The sequence below is a fragment of the Pygoscelis adeliae genome, unplaced genomic scaffold (assembly GCF_000699105.1).
Source record: "Pygoscelis adeliae isolate BGI_AS28 unplaced genomic scaffold, ASM69910v1 Scaffold545, whole genome shotgun sequence".
In the NCBI taxonomy this organism is placed as follows: domain Eukaryota; kingdom Metazoa; phylum Chordata; class Aves; order Sphenisciformes; family Spheniscidae; genus Pygoscelis; species Pygoscelis adeliae.
The window spans coordinates 1,132,929-1,146,310 of record NW_008824746.1 but is presented as its reverse complement, the minus strand read 5'-3'; the positions used below and the strand labels follow the sequence as shown (position 1 = coordinate 1,146,310).

The window sequence follows — 13,382 nt, the reverse complement described above, 5'->3', positions numbered from 1 at the left end:
CGCGGGGGGGGGGCGCCTCGGCCTGCGCCCCCTGCTCCGCCGTGGAGCCGAGGGACGGCCGCTCTCGCGGCTTGCTTTCCTCCCCACCGCGGACTGTAGCCCTGGCCAAGCCTCCTGGAGCTGCTGGGTGTGGAGGGCAGGCACAGGGGCAGACACGTTTCAGCCCTTGCTGCCAGGCGGTGGGATACTGAAACGCTTCGTCCCCCTGTCCCTAGCACAGTTTGGTGCCAGGGTGACACCATATCAGGACCCCTGTGACAGCGATTGCAGTCTGAGGGCACGGGGACCGGACCCCTTACCAGAGGCCAGGGATCAGCTGGCTCCTGGCATGGTGCTGGGCTGCCATGGGTTCGGGGGAAGTGATAGGATCTGAGGTGGCATTATGCTTATTATTGTAATAAATATTTATTACAACCCTTCTGTTCGAGCTTTTTGGCCTTGCTACATATTGTCCTGCCACCATCCCTTCATTTCAGTGTATTGAACTTAGGCGTTCGCAGCATTACGGCAACTGTTCCACCCATTTACTGCTCTTTCGTGCTGCCGTCTGTCTGCATTTTCTGTTCCCAGTTTTCTGTGATGTCTGTTTTTAGCCTTGTCCTCTGCCATGCATTTGAATCTCTCCATTATTTTTGTCCTTCACCCCCGCACTGTTTGATTTTGCTGCGTTTCTCCTTCCCAGTCACCCACAGGCCCGTTCCCTCTCTCATCCATCACTCTCCCACTCACCTGCTCATTTACTCTGGTTCCTTTCCCAGGTTTCTAACCGATGTTGCCCCTCCATGCGATAACGGCCCCACCGTCCTGCACCCATATAGGTAGCTGTGTATCTATATAGCAAGAATAATACAGCTCTATACCCTGAGTTACATGGACTGTATGTGATTTTAAAGAAGAGAATTGCACGGGGGAAATCAGAAGGGCTTAGCCAACTGGAAGTAGAAGGTCTGTGCGTAGTTGAAGGATTTCTGCAGAAGTATTAGTTGCAAAAGAGAAGAAATGCTTGGAGGAGATTAACTTTGAGCACTGAGACATGCAGTGTAATGGGATAAATGGAGGTGAAATGAAAGAAAGGACAAATGTGATTAGTGGAAGGCAAAAAATAGAAATACCGATACAGAAAATGAAAGTGCTTAACAGTAATGTTGATACAAAGGTATTGGCACAAAGGAGGAAAGAGCAAGCCTATGAAAAAAGTTATGGAGATTTTGAAAAAATTGTCAGCCAGGAAGTCAGTCCATTGGATAATTTTTTTTTTTTTTTTTTTTTTTTTTACTGATAAGAATAGCAAGAGGTTAATGGTGGTCTTTCAAAAAAAGATGCAGAATTTAACTGCATCAGTTATGCTTTTGATTTGGTGAAACAAGAAAGGGCGAGGTCAATAGTAGAAACCAAACCTCCACAGGGGGGAAGACAAATTTTGTTAAGAAATAAATTGTAGATTCCATGAGGGATTAAAGCATTATAACCAAGGTGAGGTTTTAGAAACCTCTCTGGTGAGGTTTAGTGAGGTTCTCGGGGATTTTAAGAGAAACAGAGGAGCTAGAGAAGGGGAACAAGGTTGGTAGGGTGAAAGCTACAAGGAGAAACATGCTCTTTCCAAACAGCAACAAATATTTTTTTCAAAAGAAAAGTACTATTTCTTTTTGCAGAACTAAAATATCATCTTAGTAATATTCTTACTGTTTTTAAAGTTCTCATCCAATATAGCTATAAGATCATAACACCTTAAAAATGCCAAAAGTATTAGCTAGAGGATGTCTGCTAGTTAGATACTGAGGCAACAAAATCACTGGTTGAGATTAGAGAGATTAGAGCCACTTGTTTTCTAGCCAGCTTTTAGCTAAGTCTCAATAAACAAAAGAGGGGTAATTTATTATATCATAAATGATTAAATATGTTAACAAACACAGCAACGGAAGGTTCTTTCTGTTTAGAGCTCCCTGGGAGTAATATATATATATTAGGATTGCAGGTTTGCACAAGTTTTCTAAGAACCACTACATGATTTATTTAATATGATTTATTTTATTGAAATATTTTATGAACTGGATTTAGAATTCAATTACCTATATTTGAAATAATATTAAAAGATAAGTGTGTTTAGATAAGCATTTCTTAGTGAACTTTAAAATATTTCTCCAGAGATGTAGAAAACAGAAATAAGAGATTTTGTTACATTCTTGATCCCTTTCTCCATTAAGGTTTTATCACTTTAAAGTTGACCTGATGTGACCTTAACAGTTGTGGTTAATTCTCTAATACATAGTTGGTAACTGGGTAGAGAATAGGCTTATATTAGAGATAACAACCAATAGCGAGATACATAAGTAGCTAGGAAAATTTATCTCAGTGTTTAACTGAAAAAAAAAGCATTTGAAAGCATAGCATTGGTATGGCATAAGATTTATCCAACATTATTTATTCGCAGATTCCCATTTTCCATTTAATCATTTTTTAAAAGTTGACTCAAACATCATGACTGTAAAATCAAAATGTTTTTGTCATTTTGAAACAAAGCGTACATCAGATTAGATGCGGATTTCAAACACATCGATGTTTGTGATCACGATGAGCTGTACTTGGAAGTATTGCTTGGGACCTCCATGATTAGAGTAGTACATCATCATTCTGTATTTTCCAAGAGTTTCAGTTTTTCTTTGTTTTTTGAGGATTATAAGATCCCAGAATTAAATGGCTCTAACAGAAATGTTAGATTCCAAATTAAGTGGTTCACTGCATTGCCATTGTTGCTCTTCCAGTGAAGGAGGAGGCAGATCACAGAACAAAAGAGCTCAATCAGTATAGCTGGTATGAGTGGTTCAGGACAAACGTGTGCGTAGCTGGTATGATGTTAGAATAGTTTTTTGCGGCAGACTGCTGAGGATCAATATACAGTGTTTACCTTTGATTAGACCAAAGAACATGCATTATTTAATTGTTACCTATGGCCCTCTTCCTTCTGCAGGCACAAATTTTGTGATCTCCCTTTCTTCCCCAGTGAAAATATAAAAGCACGAGATTTTTATATTAAGCTGTTATCTTTACACTTTTAAACACATTTTTTGTTCATAATATCTTCTTATTGGCTTAAAGATTCATTATACAGAATTTTCCGTGCTTCTCATAAAAGTTGTGACATTTAGTAGACACCTAGAGTACTAGCAACAGCCAACATTGTAGGAAGGGACAGGATTTCACTGTATATCACATTACTTGTCAGAAACAGAGGAACGACAGTGGTTTAGGACAACATTTTCTTCCATAAAAATCATTGCAAGTGTATCAGGCCAAACAGACAACAGCTGATACCCTTGCTCAAGTTTTTGTCCTTTTTTTTTTTTAATAAGGCCCATGCTAAGCAAATAAATAGCATCATATATATGCAAAAATGCTTACCATTTTTAGACCAAAAATCATGCTAATGGTTATATATTGCCTTTGGTATGTGGTAGAGCTAAATTCAATTAAACTTATATATATGAGAGAGGCCTGTAGTAAAATACTACCTCTGTTGATTCCACCTCTAGAAGGAGAAGTCTTTTACAGGACTTGCTGCTGCCTGCTGTACCCTCCATCCTGGAAAAGAGGGATGCTTCACTGAGGCAATATAACACAAAGTGTGTCATTCTTCCTTGTATGCTTGTTTTATTTGACCAGGACAGTCTGTACTACTTAGATTATCCTGCTCCGGGTTAAGCGGTCATGGAGAGACTGTTTACCGCACCACATTTACATTCTTGGGTCTGAACACTGGTACTATTCTCAGTCAACACCCATGTTTTTAGGCACGAGAATCCAAAGCGATGCAATCCACACTCGAAGGAGATCTGTGTTACCAGCAGGGCTGCTTCTGTTGCAGCAGTGTGCCACACAGCACTGCCATATCTCATGGTCCACGTGACATAAGCTGCCATTCACACCATGCCTCTTATCAGTGTGCTTCACGAGCAGGGCATGCACAGGGAGCCTCACGCGGAACAAAAACCACAGCCTGTGCAGGCTGAACCCAGTCATAAGGAAGTAAACCAGAGACAGGCTGACTGCAGCACTCACAGATGAAGGCAAAGAATTTAAAGCTAGCAGGCAGTTGTTTGTTTGTTTACTTATTTATTCTAAATGTACCAGAGAGGATGTCAAACTTACATCCAAAGCATATCACCGTAACCTAAGCAACTGTAACAATTACAGCCCCTTCACACTTGAATAGTTTCCCTACCTTAAATTTCTGCTTCATTTTTCTAGTTCCAATTTCCTGGAGGGGAGAGAGGGAAGAGCAGAATTTTTGAATTAATTGTAGGTGAAATTTAATACTTAGCAGCTTTCTGAAAACTTGGATTTCTTTTAGCTCTAAATACTCACCTTAGTTTTTACTTAAAAAGATACAACTGCTATTTCATATTCCTATTGTGTAGAGTGGAAGTAACAGTTAATCTTGAATTCACCTAAAAATCAGACTAAAATACATAATTTTTGTGCAATAATAGGAAAAAAATAATGTAAACTCATATACAGCATTTTCAAACATTAGTGGAGTGGTAGGATCTAGGCAATGTGTAGCTATTAAATCAGTAACCCAGGCATCAAGGGAATTCCCCAGACAGCTGTTGGATTTTTCCCCCTAATCAGTAATAATAATCCAGTGGTGTTTGAAATGGCATGAATGTATACTGGAACGTATTTTTCTGCTGGTATTTTCTCATGCGTCTCTAATGGCTCCCTAAAATACAAAGACGACCAAGTATTATTAATAGCCATGTATTTCTTATGAAAAAACTGCTAGCTGTTTGGGTATATGAAGTCTGCAAAAGATCTTTAGACTTTACTGACAAATATCCTAAGCTGATTTATCATCAGTATAGCCTGATATCTTTTGTTTTCTAGCAGAATGACCCTGATGGATGTTAGTTGCTCATGTCAAGTTTCGTGTGGCAGAAACTGGGGACGTGTGTGGGAACCAAGCATGCAGATTTTGAGAGACAACGAGGCTGAGGGATGGGCAAGCTGACCTAATAAGTCTCTTCCATCTCCAGTGTCTCCAGTTTTACTTTCATACGGATTTCAGTGCAATGGAAATGTTTATTCTGTTCCTAGTAGCTGTGTAGATATATACAATACCTAGTTTCTAGGCTAGTCTAAGTTTTTTTTAATATATATAGCTATACCCAGCATACTTGGGCTATCCAGATTGCTATTTAAAAATACAAACATTTTTCTTTGTTCTTCTCTGCTTTGCTGCGCTATTGGGGCTTACTTATTTCAGTGTCATCCTTCCTAACCTAATCCAAACAATAACCTTGGCTCAACAATTTAAACATATTGAATCCCCAACCAGAGTAGTTTTCCCTAGTAATACTCTGATTACAACAGCTTTTATGCTTGAACAGGAAAGGACCTTAAACACTAAATCTCATCAGCACTGTAAAAAATAAGTGGTAAGCATCAGTCACATTTTCTTGAAATACCACGACTCTTTCTTGAGGCCTAATCCTTTAATCTCTGGATTTTGGGCACTTCTGTTCTGATTACTAGGGATCAAAAGGTTTGGCAAATACTCTTCAGACCACTCTTCAAAGTGGCCACTGTAATATTACCAGGTTGTTATGACAATTGTATGATTTTTCATTGTAGCAGTAGCTGGTATTTTTGGAAAAAACAGAGAAGTTAGTTTATCAATGCAACGGTCTGCCACATTGAAAATTAATAAAAAAGCACATAGTCCTCCAGTACAGTGGTTCAGAGGATCTCAGAACATGGCAATGTCAAAGTAAAAGGGAAATATGCTTCACTGATTATGGAAATTCCTTCTACTGTGTAAGACACAACATTTTCTAATGCAGAGTACCCTTAAAGGGCTGCTGCAACATATACATATAGGAAAAAATGCTGTTTTCCTAGCTTGTTCCCAAAGCTACAAAATAATAATTCATTTTACTGAAACTAGAAATCTTACACCATTTCCTACCTGAAATATTGTCATGTGTGAAGTTACAATAGAAAAAAAGAAAGAATTTTCCATGTCATCCGTAGACCAAAATCAGTCCCTTAGACCCTACTACCAGACAGTTTTGTCCAATGTTCATTGGTCTGTTCTGGAAGTACACAGTTTTTTCCTAATGAGATTATTTCCTCATCCTATTTCAAGCAAAGGCTGCGTAAATTGAAACAAATCAGTGACTCCTCCTCCCCAAGTTTCATTTTACTTATTGCAAACTAGAAATAAAATTGGGATAAATATTTTTCCCTATATTTGATCACTGGGACTCCTAAAGACTGTCAGTTTACATGTTAGATCTCTGTCTAAAGAAAACAACCCCATCTTACTTAAATTTAAGAGAGGTAGCAAGCTGCTTTTAAGAAGAAACCACTCACTTTTCAACAGAGAGGCACGCTATTGACAGGGCAGATTTTGAAAAAGAAACAATCTTGTCACCTAGATGCAGAGCCCTGCAGTTATAACAGGAGCAACTGCAAATCTATCCATGCTACTCCTGTTCATCACAGCCTTCATTACTGGCCTGCATTTATTGTTCCTGTCCATGCGGTTGTCAAGAAGAAATCCAATTGCGTTTTTAGTACCAAAACCCTAGAGCCTGAAAGAGCCAAATACTCTTTTGCTCTTTTTATGAATATTTGATTATTTGCATAGGTGTGTCATCACTTGTATCCAATTCCTTTTCACTTGGAAGATTATGTTCTGCCACACAGCATAAAATTCATTTAGAAAACACTTTTTTATACTGCTTTCATGGGGCTTGCCACATTGTATATTTGAGTGTGCATATCAAGGGTGAATGCAGATGAGGTCTTTCAGAATTACTTTGCTGTGTTGACAACACCACAGCAGATCTGGCCTTTACTATCAACTTGCATATTTTTATTAATTTTTCATTCAGTGCAGAGTAAGACATAATGGTTCCAAAATATTCAGTGAATATAGTATGGCATCACCAAGCAAATTAATATTATGTAACAAGTACAAACAAGTTCTAACATTTTAAATGTGTCAATGTTAGCATTCAATGTTAGCCTTAAAGTAGAATAACACGTTTTGGCATTTGCTCGCTCTAGGTTGCTTAATAAAAGAAATGCTAATTCAGTCTATATTGTCAGTTCAGCCGTTGGCTTCCCTGCTAATGCCTACTCTCTGTTACAAAACTTGTTCCGGTGCAATAAAATGGATTAAAAGTCAACCACCAGTATGAATGCATTTGACTTGTTAGTGCGTTAAACTGCATTGGAAAATTATTTCAGCTTAGAGGAGGTACAAACTTTTTCGCTAACCATATAAAAGATGTGTAGCTCAGTGTCAGCTGGGGGGAGAACATTAGTTTGTTATCTTTTGCCTGTTTTCATAAACAAATGCCGACAGCAATTGTTGTTATTGCAGAGCCAGCAGAAATTCATAGGGGTTTTCTTTTTGTTGTTCTGCCACATAAAAAAGAGATGTTATTTTAACAACAGAATGTTTGATAGCTTTTAAAAATACAAGGCCTGATTTTTAGGCATGCTGAGTTCCCACAATTGCCATTGAAGTTGGCTCTTGCTGCAGATGCCCCACAGCACTCTAAGGAGTCCCTCAGATTTGAGATCCAAGTACAACATTAGAGAACATCTCTGATGTGACACAGTGATAGCCACCAGGAAAAGCACAGGGGCTTTTGTTTTCTATACATGAACTCAAATTGGACTGAGTCTTTTGAAAGGTACATATATTGAGTGTGTTCATAAACTTTGCCAAGGTATCATCACAGCAATCAGCCTTAGTAGTAATGTGCAAGTTAGCTTAAACTAAAGCAGGGCTTCTCTAATGGGACTTGCTTTGTGAGAGGGAATGCAGAGGTAAGATTTGGACATAACTACTGTGGGACAATCGGGCTCAGCAAAACATCTGTCTTTTGAAGAAACTACCTGGCAAAAATAACCTTGGACTGAATACTGAGCTAAATTCCCAGGCTAGGTCCATCTGACAGAGATTTAAAGGCTTCTGTTGTGTGGTCACAACATTTTTTTTCCCTTAGCAGCTAAGGTTTTCTCATGATTCATGCCTCAGCAGGTAACAGTTAACAGATAACTGAGAAGGCCTTCTGAAAAACAGAACAACAAAACACCTAAGATTTCAAATCCCTGACAAAAACAAATACATAAATACAAAATGTATTAGTTGTATATGCAAACGAAGTGGAAAAATGCCCTTGCTTCTGTCCCATCGCTCCTTAATGTCCTCTTTCCCAAACAAAGTTGAATCCCTACTTTAATTTAGGTGTCGTATATTCATTGAGTGTTATAGGACAGCTGCAAGCAACGTAGTGGCAGGTAAAAGGCTGTGCATGCCTTTAAAATTTATTGTCAACTAATTTATTAGCATTATTAAATGAATGTCTGTGTTCAAATGCTCTGAACCTTTGGTTAACAAGGTAGGAGAGAAGAAAAACCAGCTGATGTTAATTTTGAATGAATCAGCTTTTATGCCTTAGGCTGTCCTGAGTAAAAAGAGCACTCCAAAGGCGTTTAAGTTCAAAGACTAGGTTGTGGGTTCTTTTCCGTAAAACCTGATCAAAAGAAAAAGATCCATTGGAACAACTATTTTGTTTACTTAGATTTGGACACTCTTCTCCAGTGTTGGCAACTCAGATTTTGCAAGACCATACCACTGCATAAGAAGCAGAAAGTTGAATGTAGAGATGAAAGCAGATGCCTGCTATCAAAGAAAGGTTGAATTCTCACTGTAAACAGATAGCTTGAATAGTGAAAATATTAATTGTAAAACTATTGCTGGTATCAGTAAATTAAAAAATTTACACTTAAGCATTAAGTGTAAAGTTACATTTAATCATTTTTTAAATGGGAAAATCAGCGTACTAAACAGCTCTGGTTATAAACATGATTCTGTAGTGCTTCTTTTCATTGTATATTGAGTCTTAAAAGGTACTTAAGTAGAATTAAAACTTAAAATAATAAAATTCTGGACTGAGATTGTCATAAACTTATGTCATACCTCCAGAATGGTGACTTCACTTCTGTGAGGATCACCTGCCTATCATTTCTTAACCAGGCTGAACTAACAGCTATATTGTAGATGATAGTCTTAGTGCAAACTTGAAGTCCAAAAGTGCACTAAAAAACCCGTATAACTGATATTGTGCAATATGAAAAGCTGCTGTACTCACTGTAAAGGCATTATTTATAGAAGAGGTCATAATCTCTGACAGGAATTTTAATGCATTCAGTGACGACAAACATACTGAGACTCTTTTCTTAGGGACTATCTTGTTAAAAGTAATGTGTGATGCTGGTCATGTAAAGTTGCTGAAGTCTATTAATTAATCTTTCTCCTTATTTTAAATATTAGAAGATTAATTAGTTCAATTAGAAGAGGAATAATTTCAATTTGAAATCACATTAAGGAGATATTGAATACGATAAAATAATCTTAATATTTCCTAATAAGCTAACTCTTAGCAGAGGACTATGGGTTTCTGTGACAGCATCAAACTCTCAGTGGTTTGCTCACAGCTTTCCTGTTTTCTGTTCTCTTGCTGTATAACAAATTTGCTGTAGGCCTGAGTAACTCATGTGTGTTCTTTCTGCTCCATTCACTGGCCTGAGGCACAGTAAACTACGGTCTGTCCCACGTGCAGAGGAAATCAGAGAAGGAACTTTCTCTGGCTGATTTGGGAGATGATGCTAGAGATCACACGAACTGAGGAAAAGGAAAACATATCCGCAGAAAGGGTTGTCAGAGCTCATTTAGCCCTGGTGAATGATCTAAAGAAAGGGTCTCCAAAGTCAAACTGGGACAGCAAAGAGAGAGCTGTTGAGAGTCTAGCACATCAGTTGTGAAAGAGCAATGAGCAGAGTTAGTGGAGGTTTGTCTGATGACTGTCTTTCAAATCAAGCACATGGAAAGACGAAGAGAAGAAATCACTTAAGCGGCACACAATGGGAAATTAAGGACTGGGGAAATCTTTGTAACGTATTGCTCATGAAAGAAAAAAAGCAGGTAATGGCAGTGAAAAATAAGTTCCTTTTTACTTTTTATCTTTGAAGTCAGTACAGCATGAACAGCAATCGTGCATCCTTTCCCTGTGCTACTCTGGCATCATGACTAAGTGCTGGCCTGTAGTAGAGAAACCACCTTCACTAAGGTTGTGGTTTATTTTCCATGCAGCTTTTCCAACTGTGTTGACATTAACCATAAAGCTGCATATAATGTTATTCCATGCCATGTATAATTGTGTTTTTCCTTATGTGGTCAGCGGTTCAATAGGAAATTAAAATAAACTACCTCTTTTCTGGGCAATGTCGAACAACTGTTAGGTAAGTGCTGACCACTTGTTTCTGAGCATTCGGTGTTTCATAGAGCAGCGTCCAGGTTTGTGTCAGTGGAGTTTTACAAAGCTACCTACGTGACAATGGCAGTTGTTGATCTGAGGGGGCTATGCTGAAGAAAGCACTACTTGTGTAAAACTGAAAAGCTATTTTTCCCAACTTGCATAATATTTTTGTAGATCTCGTCTGACAAAGATTTGAGTTTTGTTGGAGATTTATAATGTTGGAACTCTGTTTCAGGAAAGTGGTTAAGCTCATACATAGTGCTAAGCATGTGAGCTGTTATCTAACTACATTGCTGAATCAGATTTCTAAATTTGTTTCATCTCCTTTTGAATGGAAATTGATCCATCTTCTGAAATACTGCTCAGGCTAATCAAAACATATTTATTTTTCCAGGAAGACATGTTAGTTGAGTTAATATTTGCCTTTAAAGTTTGGTTTGTCCTGGCAGAGGGAATAGTTTAAATTATGTTTGGGCTACAGTAGAATGAATTTCATAATGAATATATGTATTCCTGCAAGTAATATGAAGCACCCTATTTTATTATTTGATCTATGGCTATGCTGTACTGTTTGAGATTAATAAGATTTCTTCTTTTGCTTTAAATCTTTTCCTAATGTTTCAATCCCTCAAAGTATTTATCCTTTAAATTAGTAACATGGTATGAAACCGTACTGCCTCTTTCCAAGTTCTTTTAGAATTTACTTTTATACAGGAGTTCAGCTCGATTTAAAAAAAAGTGTTCATGTTAGCCCTTTCCAACCTGTACTCCTTCACTTGCCTTACCTATTTTTCAAGTTTTTCTGTTCTGCATATTATTTTTATGGCAGAGACCATGATGCAGAGGCCACCTTTGGGACTGTGTGGTCTGGAGTCTTTGCAATGTGTATTGCAGTCATTGACACAGGGTAGACCTGAGTTCATTAACTCAGCTTTCCACTCGTGCTGTGATATTTGTGTCTAGGTGGCTTTAACCTTTTACTCTTAAAATATTTCATTGTTACCGCCTCTGGTTCAGCTCTGTGAGAGCGCTAATCTGCAGAAAGTCCATGCAACAACCAAGCTTCTGTGTTCTAGGTCAACTAGTATTCAGACATTCATCACAAAAGCAGACAAAATAGTGGCAGAAATGGTGAGAAATTACTCCTTTGATTGAGGGAGAAAAACTGAAGAATGGAACCCACGTTTCGTTATCTCAAACACCAGAGTGCTGACACTGTGAATCTGTTAGCACATGCACACAGTTTGAGAATAACAGCTGTCATGCCCAAATTTCCATGGCATCTATTCATAATAGTCCCTCTTTCTCAGTAAAAAAGCAAGGTTTTGGTGCCCTTTCTGAATTTGTTTTCTGCTTAAAACTATGTATCTTAAAGTCTGGATGCAGCTGAACTCTCTGGCTTAGCCAATTCTTTTGTTTGTTTGTACTTTGACCAAAGGATTACATTGACAGTTTCCCAAAAATTGAATTTAATCTGTCTACAGAGCTACAAACGTTATTTGAATAACGAGAAAGAAGGAAATGAAAGTGGCCATATCTACATCAGCTGATAGCTGTTCACAGGAAGCAGCAATTGCTGTCTAGCCTTCTTCCCCGGGAAAGCACTCCTGATGGCTTCACGTACCACGTAACTGCGTGGTGCATGGACATGCAGCGTTGCCACCCAAAATATTAAAAAAGCATCAGAGAGCAATAAAAACTAATACACATTGGCAGAATAATAGAAATTAGAATAATTCCTGCATGAACATAACTGAAGGTAATTTCACTTGCAGTTGTCAAACTGAGCTAATCTGGCAACCGAAGGAATGTGTATTTGTAATCAGTAGCTGTGCACATGCAGCAAAGGAGAGACTCGGGCATGGCACACTCGGACAGTATCACCTCTTTCAAATTCATTCAGCCTGTACAGTACCCTGCATTTTTTCTCTTTGCTTTTTTTGGTCACAGCTCACACATCCATGAATCATTCAAGGGGAAAGTTTGAGAGATGCTATGTGTCAGGTCAATCCAGGTTCATTCACTGTATGTCCTTAGAAAGCCAGAAACACTGGTGTGTAAACAACGGGGGAGGGGAAGGGAAGGTTTAACAAGACAACCAGGGTTAATCTTTTCTTTCAATATTGCGTATAATTTGGTTTTCTGATTACACACTAAACTACAGTTGTATTTTCTTTAATTCAGTTATACAAACATAGCGGCCAATTAATATTCGTGCACTCTGTGTGTTGTGAAAGATGCACAGAGAAAACCTTTGTTGTTTTTCTGGTGTTAAAGGAGCTGTTCAAGTTAAACCGTATTCTTCTACACAGAAACAGCAAAGTAAATGACAGCATTAATTCAATCCAGAATGCTTGATAAATCAAGAGGGGATGTTTACCTAGTGTATGAAAAAGTCTCTTGGGGATGTGTTTTATTGCGATCTGCGTAGTCATCTATCTTCCTATACCGTCTGTGCTCATGTTTGTGAGTAAAACATATACAGTAATTTAGCATTCAGATAATCCCACAGCTATAATCCAGACAGATTTAGCTCAAATTTCTCCAGGATTTCTATTATCTAGATTTAGCAGTGTGGTATCGACTGGATATTTTAAATTGCTGCAAATGCTTTTTTCTGCGATAAACAACATATTTTGATGTTCTCATAATTGAAGCTGTGGATTCTTCCTGGCATTAACCACATGTAAAAATGTATCTTTGTGAGGACAGTGATTGCACAGCTGGAGCATGGTTTTAATGGATTCCAGCTATTTGACTACATACCACGTAAGATCATACAATGTTTATATGAAAATCAATGTAACATATGAAAGTACTAATGAGGATAATCTGAAGAACGTTCATCTCCACACATCATCTATTCGAAAATGAACTCAACTGCTTCAATTTTAATGTTTTACTACAGTATATTAGACAATATAATAATGTAGATGCTGGCTCTCTTACAGCACTTTTCATAAGTAGATCAGAGCTTTTAGTGTTTTCAGTTTCCTCAGACAGAACTTACAGTCTTCCTCGCTCAGTTTTGAGGAAAAGAGGGAG

The 13,382-nt window shown here is 38.1% G+C and overlaps 1 protein-coding gene across 1 annotated transcript in view; it reads right to left on the bottom strand.

Annotated features, from left to right (window-relative positions):
* The window catches only part of TEX9 (testis expressed 9), an 84,681-nt gene that overhangs the window by 26,694 nt on the left and 44,605 nt on the right, over nt 1-13,382 (bottom strand). The window lies entirely within an intron of this gene.